Source organism: Abramis brama (genome assembly GCF_963993115.1).
Source record: "Abramis brama genome assembly, chromosome: 1".
NCBI lineage: Eukaryota > Metazoa > Chordata > Actinopteri > Cypriniformes > Leuciscidae > Abramis > Abramis brama.
In genome coordinates, this window is record NC_139963.1 from 47,097,554 (window position 1) to 47,119,015 (window position 21,462).

At 36.4% G+C, this 21,462-nt stretch overlaps 2 protein-coding genes across 3 annotated transcripts in view; one reads left to right on the forward strand and one right to left on the reverse strand.

Annotated features, from left to right (window-relative positions):
* LOC311079441 (uncharacterized protein) overlaps positions 1-14,145 on the reverse strand; it is a 66,942-nt gene extending 52,797 nt beyond the window's left edge. For both annotated transcript variants that reach the window (XM_084108871.1, XM_084108869.1), the window contains exon 1: positions 14,064-14,145. The gene's annotated coding sequence lies outside the window, so the exon portion shown is untranslated. The remainder of the gene's footprint in view (positions 1-14,063) is intronic.
* A 428-nt stretch (positions 14,146-14,573) lies between these two features.
* The window catches only part of LOC311071803 (interferon-induced very large GTPase 1-like), a 40,908-nt gene continuing 34,019 nt past the window's right edge, over positions 14,574-21,462 (forward strand). The window contains exons 1-2 of the mRNA XM_084096342.1: positions 14,574-14,853; positions 15,042-15,155. The gene's annotated coding sequence lies outside the window, so the exon portion shown is untranslated. The remainder of the gene's footprint in view (positions 14,854-15,041; positions 15,156-21,462) is intronic.

Here is a 21,462-nt window from a genome sequence, read left to right on the forward strand (position 1 = left end):
ACTGCCTTTTCTAGTATTTTTGACAGAAAAGGTAGATTCGAGATCGGCCTGTAATTGACTAATTCTGAAGGATCAAGTTGCATTTTTTTAACAAGCGGTTTAATCATAGCCAGCTTAAAGTTTTTTGGTACGTATCCTAGAGACAAAGACGAATTAATGATATTAAGAAGAGGATCTGTGACCTCTGGAAGCATCTCTTTCAGTAGCTTAGTCAGTATAGGGTCTAACATACATGTTGTAGATTTAGATGATTTAACGAGTTTAGTAAATTCTTCCTCTCCTAAAGCAACGAATGAATCAAATTTTTCCTCAGGGAGGCTACAATGCACTGCCTGATGCGATACTGTAGTAGACGGTTGCATAGTTATAATTTTATCCCTGATATTATCAATCTTATAAGTGAAGAAGTTCATAAAGTCATTACTGCTGTGCTGCTTGGAAACTTCTGGGCTTGAAGCTTTCTTTTTCGTTAGTTTAGCCACTGTTTCAAATAAATACCTAGGATTATGTTTATTTTCTTCTAATAGGTTTGAAAAATAAGCAGATCTAGCAGCTTTTAAAGCCTCTCTGTATGCAATCGAGCTCTCTTTCCATGAAATGCGAAATACCTCTAGTTTTGTTTTCTTCCAGTTGCGCTCCATTTTTCTGGCTGCTCTCTTAAGGGCCCGAGTGTGCTCGTTGTACCACGGCGTTGGATTATTTTCTTTAATCTTCTTTAAGCGCAAAGGAGCAACTGTGTCTAAAGTGCTGGAAAAGAGAGAGTTAAAAGTTTCTGTTGCAATATCAAGTTTTTCTAAGCTATCCGGGATGCTAAAATGATGAAACTGATCAGGAAGATTATTAATAAAGCAATCTTTAGTGGCAGAAGTGATAGGTCTAACATATTTGTTTCCCGGGAAGGTGTTCCGGGCATGTCCCACCGGGAGGAGACCCCGGGGAAGACCTAGGACACGCTGGAGAGACTATGTCTCCCGGCTGGCCTGGGAACGCCTCGGTGTCCCCCCGGAAGAGCTGGAGGAAGTGTCTAGGGAGAGGGAAGTCTGGGCATCCCTGCTTAGACTGCAGCCCCCGCGACCCGGCCCCGGATAAGCGGTAGAAGATGCCCACATAGCAACATTGTGTCGGCCCAGATCCGGCCCACATCTGGCACACGTGGAAAGATGATCTGGCCCACATGCAGCATGGATCTACGGCACTTGAGTGGCCCACTCCTGTTTGCCAGATCTGGGCCACAAGCAGGCCATAGCAATGCCACATGTCAGCCAAGAGCAAAGAAATAAACCAGAACTGGACCTTATCTGAGCCACAACATCTGTGTATATTAAATATGAAGTCATCTCAGCCTTAATAAGTTAACAAAAAGAATCACTGAAAGAAAGAAGAGAACAGAAAAAAGAGACAAGCAGAAACACAAGAACTACAACTGACTTCAGACACAGCCTTAGATGAAATCAACTGAAGAGAAAAGAAGACATTAAATCTGTGAAGATCTCAGCAGAGGAGGATTAAACAACTCCACAAACAGCATTACCAGCTTCACTTATTACTAACCAGACTGACTTTATTTCTGTCAGACGTCAACAGAAGTTTTTATTGAGAATTAACAGAGGTTTAACTCTAATGTGTTTCATTTGAAGTCACCATAACAGTGATGAGTGCTTCCATTAGTTGGGCTCTTAACTCTTATTATATCTTTTGTCTTCTTTGGCCACTGTGACAGTGTGTTTGTCAAACACATTTGCAGCAGCAAAGAAAGCTAAAGTGAAATGAGATCAGGTGATGATGGTTACCTGTTGATGGTTTTATAATCATCATGAAATAACCTGTTTCACTGATGTCTTTGGAATCTAACAATTGTTTTGTTCCATTAATATATTCTCATCACAAACCCTGTGTTACTGCAGCGTGAGATTTAGCAATATTATAACAATCAGTTAGAAGATTTTAACAAACATGAGCACGAAAAATGAAGCAATGGTGACACGCAGCGATATGAGAAATCAGCACATGAATCTCAACAATGGTGACAATATTTTTTTTTAAAATAAACAGAATAATTCAGAACATCACTGAAAAGCTACCAAATGTCACAACAAAAACAACAGCAAAAAAATAAAAGCAAATATTTAGAATCAAACAAAATTATAGGACAATTCAGCTGCATAATTTATTCATGTTGCAATGCATGCTGGGAGTTTTGTACTATGATGGTACCCAGCATGCATTGCAGCAAGGTACTTTTGATTGTCACCATTGTTGAGATTCATACGTTGATTATTGATGTCTGTGTTTGTCATCGAACAGTAATGTTTCATGCTCATGTTTGTTAAAGTCTGCTAACTGATTGTAATAATATTGCTGGACCTCACGCTGCAGATGTTACGTATGTAATGTGAATATATTAGTTGAACAACATAATTTTTAGATTTCAAAGACATCAGTGAAACAGGCTATATCATGATGATTATAAAACCATCAACAGGTAACCATCATCACCTGATCTCATTTCACTTTAGCTTTCTTTGCTGCTGCAAATGTGTTTGACAAACACACTGTCACAGCAGCCAAAGAAGACAAAAGATATAAGAAGAGTTAAGAGCCCAACTAATGGAAGCACTCATCACTGTTATGGTGACTTCAAATGAAACACATTAGAGTTAAACTCTGTTAATTCTCAATAAAACTTCTGTAGATGTCTGACAGAAATAAAGTCAGTCTGGTTAGTAATAAGTGAAGCTGGTAATGCTGTTTGTGGAGTTGTTTAATCCTCCTCTGCTGAGATCTTCACAGATTTAATGTCTTCTTTTCTCTTCAGTTGATTTCATCTTAGACTGTGTCTGAAGTCAGTTATAGTTCTTGTGTTTCTGCTCGTCTCTTTTTCTGTTCTCTTCTTTCCTTCAGTGATTCTGCTTGTTAACAGGCTTATTAAGGCTGAGATGACTTCATATTTAATATACACAGATGTTGTGGCTCAGATAAGGTCCAGTTCTGGTTTATTTCTTTGCTCTTGGCTGACATGTGGCATTGCTATGGCCTGCTTGTGGCCCAGATCTGGCAAACAGGAGTGGGCCACTCAAGTGCCGTAGATCCATGCTGCATGTGGGCCAGATCATCTTTCCACGTGTGCCAGATGTGGGCCGGATCTGGGCCGACACAATGTTGCTATGTGGGTGGATGGATGGATGGATGGATATTTGTAACACGGAGTCGGCTTTGCAGCCTTGGCTAAATGTAATTTACACGAGACTAGATAATGATCTGAGATGTCATCGCTCTGCTGCAGAATTTCAACGGCATCAACATCTATTCCGTGTGATAATATTAGATCTAGAGTATGATTACGACGATGAGTAGGTCCTGACACGTGTTGTCTAACTCCAATTGAGTTTACAATGTCTTTAAATGCCAAACCCAATGCATCTTTTTCATTATCGATGTGTATATTAAAATCACCAACAATTAGTACTTTATCTGCAGCCAATACTAACTCTGATAGAAAGTCCGCAAATTCTTTGATAAAGTCTGTATGGTGCCCTGGTGGCCTGTATACAGTAGCCAGCACAAATCTCAAACGTGATTTATCATTTATACTATATATTTTTACATTAAGCACTAACACTTCAAAATAATTATATTCGAAACTTGATTTCTTAGTGGTTTTGAAAATATTACTATAAATTACAGCAACACCACTAGGGCTGTGCGATTTAAATCGCGATATTGTTATGCGCATCTCGTCAGTAAAGCCGGTTCCTTGATTAGTAGTAAATCACCATCACCTGCTTTCAGATGGAGCGGCATTTAGGGCTGAGGAGATAATTAAGTGATTCATTTAGTGATGATTGAGCATTATTGAAGACACCTGATGTTAACAAGCAGAATCACTGAAGAAGAAAATCACAAATTGTAAGTTACCATTAAGGTGATGGGTGTTTGCTTTAGTTGGGCTCTAGACCATTGTATGTTTACTTTAATATTTACTGTTGTTTGTCTGCTGTTATTGATTTATAACAGTTAAATGAACAAAGTAAAATGTTATCTTATAGTGTTGGTTATGTTTTGACATAATCATGCTGTGGTCTGAAAAATGAAACATATTAAGATAGATTGGTTTAACTTGTTATCAGCAGTTTTGTGATTCTTCAGCCTATGATTATCAGTACTTTAATTCTAAATATTTAATAAACATTGTTCTGATCAAAAAGACGTTCAAACATAATCATTTAAAACACAGACATCAATAATCAGCCTGTGAATCTCAACAATGGTGACAATAATAAAGCATGTTGCAGTGGCTGCCACCAATCACAACTCATTAATGGCTCCCATCATGCATTGCGGTATGAATAAATTATGATCTGAATTGTCTATGTAATTTACTTTTCCTAATTGAATATTCTGCTCCTCACCATTGTTGAGATGCATAGACTGAATCTTGACATCTGTGTGTGCCTAAAAGAATGATTTTTTTTTTAAACAACTTTTAAGAAATCTTTAATATTATATCAAAAATTCTGCCATTTATTCAGATTCACAGTTATGCTGTAACCAACAACATAAATCAAAGTCAGAAAGAAGGATTTAAATGAGTTCAGTGATCTAGTTCAAATGATGATTGTCATAATATAACCAACACCATCAGATCACTTTTTATTCTTTGTTCAACTGGCAGTTTTAACTCAGATACAACCGCCAAAGAAAATTTAAAGTACACATAAAAGGGTCAGAGCCCAACTAAAGCAACTACCCATCACAATAATGGTAACTTACAATTTGCGATTTTCTCCTTCAGCGATTCTACTTGTTAACATCAGGTGTCTTCAATAATGCTCAATCATCACTAAATTAATCACTTAGTTATCTCATTAACTTAAACACTCTTGAGTGTGGACTCATACACTCCCAGGAGTGTTAATTTAACACTGGAGGTTTTGCTGTGTACAAAGAGCCGTAGTTAACTGACAAGCTGAGCCATATCGCATTAAATATCGCTGGCTATACGTCCGCGATATTGATGCAATTTGGCTCAGCTTGTCAGTTAACTACGGCTCTTTGTAGTAAATGCCGCTTCATCTGAAAGCAGGTGATGGCGATTTACTACTAATCAAGGAACCGGCTTTACTGATGAGATGCGCATAAAAATATCGCGATTTAAATCGCCCAGCCCTAAACACCACCCCCTTTGCGTTTCAGACGAGGTTCATGTTTATAACAGTAATCTTGCGGGGTGGACTCATTTAAAGTAATGTAATCGTTTGGTTTTAGCCAGGTTTCTGTCAAACACAGCACATCTAGGTTATTATCTGAAATCATATCATTAACAATGAGTGCTTTTGAAGTAAGCGATCGAATATTCAGCAACCCAAGCTTTAGCATTTGCTCATCTGTATTATAGCTGTTTTTTATTTGTTGAACATCAATTCAATTTTTAACCTTAGATAGGTTTAAACATTTTTTGGATTTCCAAATTCGGGGAACAGACACAGTCTCTATATGATGATAGCTAGGTGTAGGGCTGGGCGATTTAAATCGCGATATTGTTATGCGCATCTCGTCAGTAAAGCCGGTTCCTTGATTAGTAGTAAATCACCATCACCTGCTTTCAGATGGAGCGGCATTTAGGGCTGAGGAGATAATTAAGTGATTAATTTAGTGATGATTGAGCATTATTGAAGACACCTGATGTTAACAAGCAGAATCACTGAAGAAGAAAATCACAAATTGTAAGTTACCATTAAGGTGATGGGTGTTTGCTTTAGTTGGGCTCTAGACCATTATATGTTTACTTAAATATTTACTGTTGTTTGTCTGCTGTTATTGATTTATAGCAGTTAAATGAACAAAGTAAAATGTTATCTTATAGTGTTGGTTATGTTTTGACATAATCATGCTGTGATCTGAAAAATGAAACATATTGAGATAGTTTGGTTTAACTTGTTAGCAGCAGTTTAGTGATCCTTCAGCCTATGATTATCAGTACTTTACTTATAATTCAAAATATTTAATAAACATTGTTCTGATCAAAAAGACGTTCAGACATATTCATTTAAAACACATACATCAATAATCAGCCTGTGAATCTCAACAATGGTGACAATAATAAAGCATGTTGCAGTGGCTGCCACCAATCACAACTCATTAATGGCTCCCATCATGCATTGCGGTATGAATAAATTATGATCTGAATTGACTATTCTGCTCCTCACCATTGTTGAGATTCATAGACTGAATCTTGACATCTCTGTGTGCCTAAAAGAATAATTTTTTTTTTTAAAACAACTTTTAAGAAATCCTTTTATATTATATCAAAAATTCTGGCCATTTATTCAGATTCACAGTTATGCTGTAACCAACAACATAAATCGAAGTCAGAAAGAAGGATTTTAATGAGTTCAGTGATCTAGTTCAAATGATGATTGTCATAATATAACCAACACCATCAGATCACTTTTGATTCTTTGTTCAACTGGCAGTTTTAACTCAGATACAACCACCAAACAAAATCTAAAGTATTCATAAAAGGGTCAGAGCCCAACTGAAGCAACTACCCATCACAATAATGGTAACTTACAATTTGCGATTTTCTCCTTCAGCGATTCTACTTGTTAACATCAGGTGTCTTCAATAATGCTCAATCATCACTAAATTAATCACTTAGTTATCTCATTAACTTAAACACTCTTGAGTGTGGACTCATACACTCCCAGGAGTGTTAATTTAACACTGGAGGTAGGGCTGGGCGATTTAAATCGCGATATTGTTATGCGCATCTCGTCAGTAAAGCCGGTTCCTTGATTAGTAGTACATCACCATCACCTGCTTTCAGATGGAGCGGCATTTAGGGCTGAGGAGATAATTAAGTGATTCATTTAGTGATGATTGAGCATTATTGAAGACACCTGATGTTAACAAGCAGAATCACTGAAGGAGAAAATCACAAATTGTAAGTTACCATTAAGGTGATGGGTGTTTGCTTTAGTTGGGCTCTAGACCATTATATGTTTACTTTAATATTTACTGTTGTTTGTCTGCTGTTATTGATTTATAACAGTTAAATTAACAAAGTAAAATGTTATCTTATAGTGTTGGTTATGTTTTGACATAATCATGCTGTGATCTGAAAAAGGAAATTTATCGAAATAGTTTGGTTTAACTTGTTAGCAGCAGTTTTGTGATTCTTCAGCCTATGATTATCAGTAGGCTACTTATAATTCAAAATATTTAATAAACATTGTTCTGATCAAAAGACATTCAAATAAATTAATTTAAAACACAGACATCAATAATCAGCCTGTGAATCTCAGCAATGGTGACAATAATAAAGCATGTTGCAGTGGCTGCCACCAATCACAACTCATTAATGGCTCCCATCATGCATTGCGGTATGAATAAATTATGATCTGAATTGTCTATGTAATTTACTTTTCCTAATTGAATATTCTGCTCGTCACCATTGTTGAGATGCATAGGCTGAATCTTGACATCTGTGTGTGCCTAAAAGAATGATTTTTTTTTAAACAACTTTTAAGAAATCCTCACCATCACCTGCTTTCAGATGGCGCAGAATTTACTACAAAGAGCCGTAGTTAACTGACAAGCTGAGCCAAATCACATCAATATCGCGGACGTATCGCCAGCGATATTTAATGCGATATGGCTCAGCTTGTCAGTTAACTACGGCTCTTTGTACACAGCAAAAACTCCCGTGTTAAATTAATACTCCTGGGAGTGTATATGAGTCCACTCAAGAGAGTTGAAGTTAATGAGATAATTAAGTGATTAATTTAGTGATGATTGAACATTATTGAAGAAACCTGATGTTAACAAGCAGAATCACTGAAGGAGAAAATCTCAATTGTCAAATCGTCATAACGCCACCGTTATGACGATCAATGGTTGCTTTAGTTGGACTCTTGACCCATTATATAATTAACTTTAGATTTTGTTTGTCTGAGGTATCTGAGTTATAACTGCCAGTTGAACAAAGAAAAAAAAAGTGATCTGATGGTGTTGGTTATATTATGACAATCATCATTTGAACTTGATCACTGAACTCATTAAAATCCTTCTTTCTGACTTCGATTTATGTTGTTGCATAACTGTGAATCTGCATAAATGCCCAGAATTTTTGATATAATATAAAGGATTTCTTAAAAGTTGTTTAAAAAAAAATCATTCTTTTAGGCACACACAGATGTCAAGATTCAGCCTATGCATCTCAACAATGGTGACGAGCAGAATATTCAATTAGGAAAAGTAAATTACATAGACAATTCAGATCATAATTTATTCATACCGCAATGCATGATGGGAGCCATTAATGAGTTGTGATTGGTGGCAGCCACTGCAACATGCTTTATTATTGTCACCATTGCTGAGATTCACAGGCTGATTATTGATGTCTGTGTTTTAAATTAATTTATTTGAATGTCTTTTGATCAGAACAATGTTTATTAAATATTTTGAATTATAAGTAGCCTACTGATAATCATAGGCTGAAGAATCACAAAACTGCTGCTAACAAGTTAAACCAAACTATTTCGATAAATTTCCTTTTTCAGATCACAGCATGATTATGTCAAAACATAACCAACACTATAAGATAACATTTTACTTTGTTAATTTAACTGTTATAAATCAATAACAGCAGACAAACAACAGTAAATATTAAAGTAAACATATAATGGTCTAGAGCCCAACTAAAGCAAACACCCATCACCTTAATGGTAACTTACAATTTGTGATTTTCTCCTTCAGTGATTCTGCTTGTTAACATCAGGTGTCTTCAATAATGCTCAATCATCACTAAATGAATCACTTAATTATCTCCTCAGCCCTAAATGCCGCTCCATCTGAAAGCAGGTGATGGTGATGTACTACTAATCAAGGAACCGGCTTTACTGACGAGATGCGCATAACAATATCGCGATTTAAATCGGCCAGCCCTAACTGGAGGTTTTGCTGTGTACAAAGAGCCGTAGTTAACTGACAAGCTGAGCCATATCGCATTAAATATCGCTGGCGATACGTCCGCGATATTGATGCGATATGGCTCAGCTTGTCAGTTAATTACGGCTCTTTGTAGTAAATGCCGCTCCATCTGAAAGCAGGTGATGGCGATTTACTACTAATCAAGGAACCGGCTTCACTGATGAGATGCGCATAACAATATCGCGATTTAAATCGCCCAGCCCTAGCTAGGTGAAAGAGGCTCTATGTGATAGGATTTATCTGACCTTGGTGACGTGAGGCCGCTAGCAGACGGTCGGTTTAGCCAGTCTGTCTGCTTCCTGACCTGGTGCCCAATTTGTCATGTTTGAGCTCTAAGACTATGAGCCATATTACTAGAGAGAAGAGCAGCACCATCCCAGGAGGGATGAATACCATCTCTTTTCAACAGGTCAGGTTTGCCCCAAAAACTTTTCCAATTGTCTATGAATTCTATATTATTACACGGACACCACTCAGACAGCCAGCGATTCAGTGAACACAATCTACTAACTATCTCATCACTCCTGCGAACAGGAAGGGGGCCAGAGCAGATTACAGTGCCTGACATCGTACTTGCAAGTTCACACACCTCTTTAATATTAATTTTGGTGATCTCCGACTGGCGGAGTCGAACATCATTAGTGCCGACATGAATAATGATCTTAGAGAATTTACGATTAGCATTAGCCAGCACTTTTAAATTTGCTTTGATGTCAGGCGCTCTGGCTCCCGGCAAACATGTGACTATGTTCGCTGGTGTCTCTATTTTCACGTTCCGTGTGATCGAATCACCAATTACTAGGGCACAATCAACAGAATTCTCAGTGGGTGTTTCACTGAGCGGGGCAAATCGATTTGTTGTGGTAATCGGAACGGAAGAGTGTTTTTTTGATCCGCGACTAGAGCGATCCCTCACTGTCACCCATTTGCCCGGCTGCACAGGCACTACTTCAGCTGGAACCGAATCATGTAAAGAGTTCACTATGCTAGGCACATCCAAAATAGTATCTAAAGCTCTAGCACTCTTACTATCCTTAATTAAGGTTTGGATGCGTGTTTCTAGTTCTGAAATCTTCTCTGTCAGCCTAACTGACTCCTTGCATTTATCACATATAAATCCTACATTGCCAACAGAGAACCCTATGCTAAACATGTGGCATGAAGTGCAGGTGACAATAACAGGACAAGACATTACTCACCGTGTTTGTTGACTGATTATTACTTACCTGAGCTTTTATTAACTCAAAGGCGCGAGCGCGCGAGAGAAAAATAAATAAATAAAACAGCTGAGCGCACGGGTGGCGCGTTAACAGGCTAGCAGTAGCGAATTAGCGTATTGTGCTAGTAGTAACGGAAGCTAGCGATGTCAATCTGAGATGTTGGGTAAGCTGTATTTAGTATAAACAACTACAAATTGTAGTAAATGATGGTTCAAAACAAAGAAATATGAGGCTAAGACGGAGCTAACAGCACCGAAGCAAACAAACTCACAGCAGGCAGAGAGTCTAACAGTGTACTTCATTTGGCAGTAGGGCAATATGATTTTCATTTATGTTGCTTAGAAATTTGAGTGATAGGCTTTGTCCTATTTAATTTATGTTATTTATATTTCATTATTTTTTTCTGTGACATTTTTTTCTCTGCTGACAGTACAATGTTAAAATAATATTTATATTGACGCAAACACAATTTTTGTATAGCATTTATAATTGTTATAGGCTACTTAATCTCACTCTCTTTCCGTTAAAAACATTTGAATGTGAGATTCTGGAAACGAGATCTAAATTTTGCGGACCCGTCAGGTCGGGAAATAAAGCGGGTGAACACAGAGTGTATTTTAAGCGGTTTCTGAATAGAACCTTGTGGGAGTGGGACGGAAAAAAAACAGTCCCGGCAGACCTTCTTAAACCTTAGGTGTGTATGTGTGTGTCCCAAATAAATAATAATAAAAAAAATGGAATAAAGCTCAAAAGTCGGACTGTAAGTGAATGAGGCATGATTGCTTTTCACACGTTTATTAAAATGGCTGTAATCTGTTTTTAATTAGTTCTATTTACTTTTTAGTAGTTAAATAGAGTAATTAATTTGTATCCATAGGCCTACTCCGTGTAGCTGGCCCGCCATCTACTGGCTAAAAAAAATATTGGCCCACGGCCAAAGTTACTTGCCGACCCCTGCTGTAGAGTTTCTTCTAATGAGCTGATAAGTTGAATCAGGTGTGTCTGATTAGGGAGACAAAGAAAACGTGCTGTGTTGGGGGTCCTTAACACTGGTCTAAGCAATTTGGGAAAAAATAATAATTGGAACTAAACTACTTTGCACGCTGAAAAGACCGAACACGCAGAAACCTTCACCTGCTTATCAGAAACTGTTGTTGAGCCTACAAAAATAAATGTAAATGTAAAAAAGAAAGAAAGAAAGAAAGTCAAACCGGAGGAAATCTGTGTTCCAAACAACAAACTGAGTTTTCTGCTGGATATTATACAAGAGATGCCTTGTGTTTTTGAATTATTTTGATTTACACTGTTGACTATATTGTGGGCTTGAATAATGACCTATTCATGTTACGCAAGACGCATGTCAGCCAAGAAAGGGAGTTGATGTCTCCAAGGTCTGCTCTCTTTCCACCAAATCACATGACGTTCAGGAAAAATACCACAGCTGAGGGGTGGGGGGGATAAATGACTTCCAACACATTCTCTGTGCGTCACCCAGGAATGTCCACTGCATGTATAACTTGTCTTTTTTTTATGTGAGAATGCTAAATATTATTGTGATTTGGATATGTATTTTCTATTAATGTATTAAAAATGTACTTGAAATTTAAATAGTATGTTTATATTACATTTGTATTGCCAACATGCTTATTTGAAGTGCATTAAAATATACTGTACTGTATTTCTGAAAATTATACTAGAAGTGCATTGGTACTGCCTGCTCGACCAAATGGTTAAGCACATTTAGAGGTACTATATTTTATTGAGAGGAGTACCTTAACTCAACTAGATGTCACAGTGTCAATCAACAGCACGTCACAACACTTCCTCTAACATGGATGTCAGAAACAAAAAAATCACTTTTGGTGACAATTTGCAAAGGTAAGCATATTTTTTTCTGCAGTCAGAATGGACTATTTGCTGAGAAATATAAACTTCTGATCTTTCATAGCTATGCCCATATGAAAAAAAAACCTGCAGGTTAATTTACAGCAACCATATCTTCCTTGCTTAAATCGGCCAAAATTACCTTCTGTGTTTCATGTAAGCCCAGTACATGTCCTGTCCAAAATTAGACCGATTATGGCCACCATTATTGTGTCAGAAAATAACTGGTATTCATATACAAATCATTTAAGGTTCTTATATTGAATCATATGCTAGTCAAATTAAAGTCATATAGGATTTATACAAATTGTGTGTCATTTGTTTATGTGTTTCATACATATTTAATGTTTTGATGACCAACATCACTTATATGCAGTTGGCAAATTTGGAAATTGTACAGTGCAGAAGCCGGTTTGAGGATGAACTGTCAAAATATCACTGACCTTTATGAGGACTGTTCATTTTCCTACAGGATTTGAAAGAGCAGTTGAAAAGCAATTGTAAGACTGTGTATTTACATTAATTGTGAACTGTCAGGGCATGTTGTTTGTGAACAAATCATTATATATTATTGCAAATGAACAAAATTGAGTCAAATATGTTTCTAGAACAGTGATTAAAATGTTGAAAATTGGCTGGAATATATTTTTGTATATGTGACGAACTCTGGAGGTGATGCACTCTAAAAACGTTTAATATGATTTACTCCATTTTTTTGGTGAAACATTTTTACACTTAAAAATATTGATTAAATTTTAAAGCAGTGAAATCAATTACATACACTGTATGATCTGAGTAACAGTTGTAAGGACCACCCATTGGCCCAATAACGACGGAAATCGGGCGAAGGGATAATGCGTGTATGTCTTTTCAGCGCTGAAGTTCACTTAATTTATTGGAATTTAGTTTCAATATTACTTTAGCTCTACGCTTAATCTGACTCCAATTTCGAATGATAATCGATTACTTTCGTGTGACTGATCAAACTATTTTATTTAAATTATTGACTGATTAATCTTGCTGTTGTGGGAATATGCAGGTCTTTGTTGCACAGATTATAAGATTAAAGTGCCCCAATTATGCTGTTTTAAAGGTTGTCAACTTTATTTTTGCGGTCTCCTACTGTAGGTTTACATGCATGCAAGATAAAAAAAACACTTTCATTTTCTCATGATATACATTGCACATCACAAAAGAGCAGCGGTAACACAAATAAAGGTTATTCTGCTGTGGTATGGCATGGGAATTAGGATAAAATAATTTGCTTTCACGATGCGGAAAACAGCGTCTTCTTCTTAACATGATGTCGACAACACGAAACAACTACAGTGTTTGAGGGTCAAAGTAGACACTGTTCACTAGCATTTTGCAAATTTGTTGCATGCTGATGACTCATTTTGGCAGTTCAGAATTGATTATTTCTTTTGGAAAGTCAATAACTTTTTTTGTAGCGCACTTTGATTTTTAAAACTTTTTACACTGACAAACAGCTGTATGCAAAGATCATATTTGAAAAAGCATAATATGGGCACATTAAACAAATCATTGATGTATTATAATATGTTATATAATTCTTGTAGTTATCATCATAAACATCACTCTAGAAAAATCTAAATTTTAACCCTGAAATATGTTACAATTAATTTATATCCAAAGATAATCTATCCAGTAAATCTTTACATCCACCAATGGAAATCTATTGTCCAGTTTGCTTCGCTTGAGATTTAGAATCAGATTCATGATTTTTGAGAAGAATCATTCACACTTTTTTTGTGAACCGGTTTGATTGATTTAAAAAGAATCATTTGATCAAAATATTTTGTTTGTGAATCAGGTATTTCTATTATGATTCACAATCGACATGCAGCATCCATTCCCTGCTGTTTTTTTTTGTTTTTTTTATAGAAATATTTAGTTGGGTTTTAATAAAAGTGAAATAACAATACATGCAAATGTAAAAAGTAAAACCTGAGGAAATCTGTGTTCCAAACAGCAAACTGAGTTTTCTGAATGATATTTTACAAGATAAATGTCTTGCTCTCTTGAATTATTTTGCTGTATTCTTTTGCCACTATATTGCAGGCTTAAATAGCAGCCTATTTGTGTCACGCAAGATGCATGTCAGCCAATCAGAAAGGATCTGTGTGTCTCAGAGGTCTGCTCTCTTATTCCAGCAAATCACATGACTTTCAGGAAAAAGACCACAGTGGAGGGGTGGGAAATGAATTCCAACATTCCAACAATGTGTCAAAAAATTCATTGCATGCGTAACTATGTGTTCCTCTTTCCTATAGTGTTTTAGGATTGGTCAATCATCACTTAATAATCTCATGAATTGCTTTAGTGTTGTTTTAATACTGGGATGGGGAATCTGTGTCCTGGAGTGCCCCAGCTCTGCAGAGTTTAGCTCCAACCCTGATAAACTTTCCTGCCTGTAGCTTTTTAGTAATCCTGAAGACATTGATTAGCTGGTTCAAGTGTGTTTGATTAGGGTCCCAGATAGCGAGCAACCATCGAATCAAGGTTATGTCAATGTTAATATGTCATTTTTAACTGCATTAATTCAACATCACTTTTGCTCCCACAATTAATGTCAATTTTATTTTTATTTTTTTCAAAAATTACACCTCATGTTTAACACATCAGAGCCAGAAGCAAATTCCTAAAGGATTGGCTGAGATAAAGCTTTTCTTTGCAGGTACACTAGCCTGTCAACACATCAACTGCACAACTAAAGGACACACTGATTACCATAACGGTAACCACATATTTTCAATAAACCATTAACATCTAAACTTCTGTTAATTCTCAAAAAGAACTGTAGACAAATGACAGAAATAATGTCAGTCTGGTTTGTAATAAGAGAGATTTTGCTGTGGGGGAAGGGCTTACTCGGATGGAAATGACTAACACATTCCTCAATGTGCTTCATTTCCCGGACAACAGACCTGAATAAACCTCTCTCCACAGAACTGTGACGGATAATCTAGAACAAGGCTTTTCTCAAGAATATTCTGTGCATCAAATTCAAAGAGAGTCAACATAAAGATGCAAAAAAGGGTAGGCAATTAATTTGTACATTAACCATACTAAAGTTTTGCTTTCTAAGAGGCACATGTATATTACTTATATTTAAAATACTCAAATGAATATATGTAGGCTATACATGAAGAATATATATAATATATGTATGTGTTTACAGTGTAAATGTAATTTAAATGATAATTTTTTGGTACTTGGTTGATTTTTAATTTCTATTCGCCTTTGCACTTTCTGACCCACATTTTGTGTACACACTTATTTTGAACAAAGATTTATTTTGCTGCACTACATAAGTGTTTATCAATTGATTAATCAATTCTATAATAAAATGATTATACAAATTATACAGGTTTTATTACCTAAACCAGTGCTTTTTTTTAATCCCCATAAATCATAAGCAGTGTCTCAGAACAAGCGGTTTTCAGATTCTGGGCAAAGTGATGTAGATTTGCACAAGTCCCTCCCACAACTGTTGACTGACACTGCCGTATTAGTGTAGACCCGCCCTGAGTGAGCTAAACACAGTCCGCCATTGTGTCGACGCCGGAGCAGGTGTAGACAAGAATGTCTTCTAAGCAAACAAGGTGTTTTGTTATAAGATGCAAGAATACACATAGCAGTCATAATTTTCTCTCGTTGTTACTCGAGGATGGATCTGTACCAACTGTTTGTGATCCAGCTTTAGTCTCTGTTACGAAACTGGACACGGCAGTAATGAATGGGAAAGTGCGCACTTTATTACAGTTCATCTGAGTTGTTTTACGGATATAAAGTTGACCAGTTTATTAAGCACCCCGTGAAAAGCTGTGTTTATATTTATTTACTGTTAGTTGTAACAAGTGTTTTGTGTAATTCGCTACGTATGATGATGATAATGAAAGGGAGAGAGAGAGAGTTTATGCACAGCAAAATCCCCAGTGTTAAATTAACACTCCTCAGTGTTTATATGTGTCCACACTACAGGGTGTTAAAAATTAACACTGAAGCAGTGTTGAAGTTAATGAGATAATTAAGTTAACACTGAAGCAGTGTTGAGGTTAAAGGGATAGTTCACTTTGAAATTAATTTTTGATATGTTTTAGCTTACCTCAAGGGCATCCAAGATGTAGGTGTCTTTGTTTCCACAGTAGTTTCAATTTTGATATTTTTAGGTCAAACCGTTCTTGTCTGTCAGTCATATAATGCAGGTCGATGGTCAAAGTGAAAAAGCATTTCAAAGTGAACTATCCCTTTAATGCAATAATTAAGTGATTAATTAAGTGATGATTGGCTATTAGTGGTGACACCTGATGTTAATAAGCAGAATCATTGGCGGAAAGAGAAAAAACAATAACAGAAAAAAGAGAAACACAAGAACTACTGACTTCGAGTCATTACACATTGTTGCACTTAGTATTACCAGTTTGACTTTATTTCTGTCATACATCGACAAAAGTTCTTGAGAGTCAACAGAAGTTTAGACGCTAATATTTTATGGGATTTTTCTTTTCAAGTTACCATTTTGGTGGTCAGTGTTTGCTTTAGTTGGGCTCTTGACACTTTTCATTTTTTAATATTAGTTTTTCTCTGGTTGCTACAACTCTGTGTTTATAAAGCACATTTGTTACTGCAAGAGAAAACATGACCTGCTCACAATATGTTTTGTTGATAAAAACATTATCATGTAGTGTCCTGATTCACTGATGTGAGAGTCTAAATTTTTGACTATATGCTTGATGACAAAAGAAAACTTGCAGTGTTGGGGGTACTCCAGGACAGGTTTGGGAACCACTGATCTATACGATCAAATTAGGCTTGCGATGTTTTCAGGGAACACAGCCCAAATCATAGTTTCTCTTGCCACAACACATATGCTCTATAAGCACAGAGTTGGAGCAGCCAGAGAAATACTAATGTTAAAAAGTAAAGGGTCAGGAGCCCAACTAAAGCAACCACTGACCACCATAATGGTGACATGAAACGAAACATTCCATAAAACATTACCATCTAAACTTCTGTTAAATCTAAATAAGACCGTGTGTAGATGTATGACAGAAATAAAGTCAAACTGGTAAAATAATAAGTGCAATAATGGTTCAAAGTAGGGATGGGCGATATATATCGCACGATATTGTTATGCGCATCTAGTCAGTAAAGCCGGTTCCCTTGATTAGTAGTAAATCGCCATCACCTGCTTTCAGATGGAGCGGTGTTAAATTAACACTCCTGGGGCTGGGAGTGTATATGAGTCCACACTCAAGAGTGTTAAAGTTAATGAGATAATTAAGTGATTAATTAAGTGACTATTGAGCATTATTGAAAATACCTGATGTTAACAAGCAGAATCACTGAAGGAGAAAATCACAAATTGTAAGTTACCATTGTGGTGATGGGTGTTTGCTTTAGTTGGGGTCTTGACCATTATATGTTTACTTTAATTTTTACTGCTGTGTGTTTGCTGTTATTGATTTCTAACAGTTAAATGAACAAAGTAAAATGTGATCTGATAGTGTTGGTTATGTTATGACATAATCATGCTGTGATCTGAAAAAGGAAACTTATTGAGATAGTTTGGTTTAACTTGTTAGCAGCAGTTTAGTGATTCTTCAGCCTATGATTATCAGTACTTATAATTCAAAATATTTAAGAAACATTGTTCTGATCAATAGATGTTCAGATTGCTTCATTTAAAACACAGACATCAATAATCAGCCTGTGAATCTCAACAATGGTGACAATAATAAAGCATGTTGCAGTGGCTGCCACCAATCACAACTCATTAATGGCTCCCATCATGCATTGCGGTATGAATAAATTATGATCTGAATTGTCTATGTAATTTACTTTTCCTAATTGAATATTCTGCTCATCACCATTGTTGAGATGCATAGACTGAATCTTGACGTCTGTGTGTGCCTAAAATAATGATTTTTTTTTTTAAACAACTTTTAAGAAATCCTTTATATTAGATCAAAAATGCTGGGCATTTATGCAGATTCACAGTTATGCTTTAACCAACAACATAAATCGAAGTCAGAAAGAAGGATCTTAATGAGTTCAGTGATCAAGTTCAAATGATGAATGTTATAATATAACCAACATCATCAGACAACTTTTTTCTTTGTTCAACTGGCAGTTACAATTCAGATACAACAACCAAACAAAATCTAAAGTAAACGTAGAATGGTCAAGAGCCCAACTAAAGCAAACACCCATCACCACAATGGTAACTTACAATTTGAGATTTTCTCCTTCAGTGATTCTGCTTGTTAAAGGTGAACTAAGTAACTTTTTTTACCTTAACTGAACAGCTTCGGAGTCATTGGAATGGTTATATTACTTATTTCGGGTTGAATGGTGGTCGTTTCGCACCCCCCTGGTGCCCGTGAGCGGAAAATACGCACTTGCAACTTTGAGCCGGCGGGCCGCCGGCTGCCGCGTCAGGAAGTCTCGCGCGATATCAGGTCTCGCGATGTAAACAATTGCTTTACGGCCAAAAGAAATCTGCTAAAATGCTGTTATTATTGCGCTCCCTCACGCTGTTCGAACCCGAATGAAGAAGACGTTTTAAACAGACATGTCTATGATCTACATTAACACCTAATTGCTAATAAAGCACCAACTTAATGAAAGTCAAGGGTCAAGAGAACTAAAGCAAACACTGATCTCCATGATGGTGACCTCAAATGAAACATTTTCAATAAGACATCAACATCTAAACCTCTGTTAATTCTCAATAAGAACTTCTGTAGACGTGACAGACATAAAGTCAGTCAGGTTAGTAATAAGTGAAGCTGGTAATTCTGTTTGTGGAGTTGTTTAATCAGATCTTGAGAGAGTTAATGTCTTTTATCTTCAGTTCATCTAAGACTGTGTCTGAAAGTTGTAGTTTGTGTTCTTATTACTATTTATTTCAGTGCTTGCTCACAGCAGGTGTTTGAATGATTGAAAGAATGTTTCAGGGACATCACACTAACCTTTAAAGGGGACATGTCATGCTAAATCCACTTTTTTAGACCTTAAATGCATTTTTTGTATATTTGGAGTCTTTAGAAGTACAGAAAAGTTGAAATTAGTCTCTTCAGGTGCTTCGTTGATATCTTTATATTCTGTTTTGGTCATATTTTGCAACCTGTTCCGATTTTTCTATTCTCTATTACGTTTTTTGAACAATGACGTCACAGTATTTGCAGTGGAACTGCCAAATAAGGACATCGACTTCCGGCCCAAGCCTAAGCTAAAGGATGCAGAAGTTACGAGAGTGTAAGTCAAAATGTTCAGTTGTTGGATGTAGTAACCCACACACTTCATTACACCGTCTCCCAGCATCAGAACCTCTTCGAAGTGCCTGGTTTTATTTTTCACAGAAATGTACCCACATCTGTGGGTTAAGTCATTTTTTTGTCCTGCCAAAGTCTTACTTGATCGGTGAGTAAAGTAGATGAACTGCAGCGCTTGTGACAGGGCGCATGTTTAACTGAAAGAATGAGCAGAGAGAGAGAGAGAGAGTGAGAGACCTGGTCGCGCGCGCGAGCGCTCTCTCTCTCTCTCTCTCTTCGGAGCCAGGCGAAAGTGTAAACAAGACTTCACCGTCTCCAAACTAAGCGCTGTCTTGCTCTCTCTCCCTTGCACATATTAATCAAAATAAATCAACATGGTGGTAAAAGGTCGGAAGACCAAAGTTTCATGTATTTTTTTCCTGAATTACCGTGTGAATTGTGCTAAATAAGTTGCCTTATCTTTTCTGAAAAGCGTTCCGTGCATTAAGCTGACATAAAACAACACTTTAATAAAACGAAAAAACTATCCAATGATGAAATGTTTTCTGTGTTGACACAAATCTTGGATGTCCAAAAGTTTCTGTGCCGCTAGATAATCGTATATCTACGGTGGCCGAGAGGTGCAAAACAAATCACAATTACAAAAACAAAATAACAAATCCAAAAACAAAACAACAAATTATAAACACAATGGCAAGTCTAAAATCAAAATAACAATTCAGAAAACAAAATAACCATTCAGAAAACAATGACAATTCAGAAAACAAAATAACCATTCAGAAAACAAAATAACAATTCAGAAAAAAACAAAACGACAATTCAGAAAACACAATGACAATTTAGAAAACAAAATAACAATTCAGAAAACAAAATAACAATTCAGAAAAAAACAAAACGACAATTCAGAAAACACAATGACAATTCAGATAACACAACGACAATATAGAAAACACAACGACAATTCAGAAAAAAACGGAAAAGGTAGGTATATTTTGAGAATGACGTACTTATCGCTGAATGGACGAGACACCTGTCAATCAAGCCAGAACCGGAATCAAGCGATACTGTCTGGAAGTACCGGTAGAAACAAATCGTACCCATCAACGTGGCAAAGATAGTTCGGTCCCATGGAGTGATAGGTACGCCTAACGAATTTACGATGTGTCCTTGTTCTGTCCCTGGTGGGTTGAGTTCTTGCCGCAGCCGCATATGTCATCACGTTTAACACGCAACTTCTGCCGAAGTACTAACCACGTTGTCCGGTAGCCGAACAACTGTCCTGGTCGACGCAGATTTTAATATTGTGGTATGTCGAAAAATGAAATAAAAGAGCATTGCAGTGATGGCTTCTTTGTTGGTGTATTTACTCAGAATGAAGCGAATATGCATAACAAAAGCAAAACATACATTCTTAACATGTATATCACTTTTTTTACAGTAATGACCATTGTAGACATAAGTGACTTTAAACATTCCATCACACTAGAAGGAAAAATATGATCAACAAGCTATTTAACACTATTTAACACTCTCTCAGTTCTCATGATCTAGCTAGCCCCAAAATGATGTGTGGCAGCTGGTAGTAACACTCTAATCTCATGCTTTTTACAAACAAAATAAGACTGAAACAACATCATGTACTCTCATACACTCAAATAACATCAACATGACCATTTATAATGAATAGCGGGCTATCGCGCTAATCACAAAACACTCATGCTAACCATGTGCTCAGGCATACTAAACTCATGACACACTATTAATATAGTAAATATTATGTGGTATGTCGCCAGCATGTCCACAATCACAAGGCACATGAATGTCCTTCTTCAAAGTAAAGTTTAATGTGTTCTATTTTCGCATAGCAAAACAAAGTTGATCAAAATTTTTTATAGATTGACAGGTGTCTCTTCCAATCAGTGATAAGTACGTCATTCTCAAAATATACCTACCTCTTCCGTTTTGTATGAATTGTCATTGTGTTTTCTGAATTGTCGTTGTGTTTTCTGAATTTTTTTTTTTTTTTCTAAATTATTTTGTTTTCTAAATTGTCGTTGTGTTTTCTG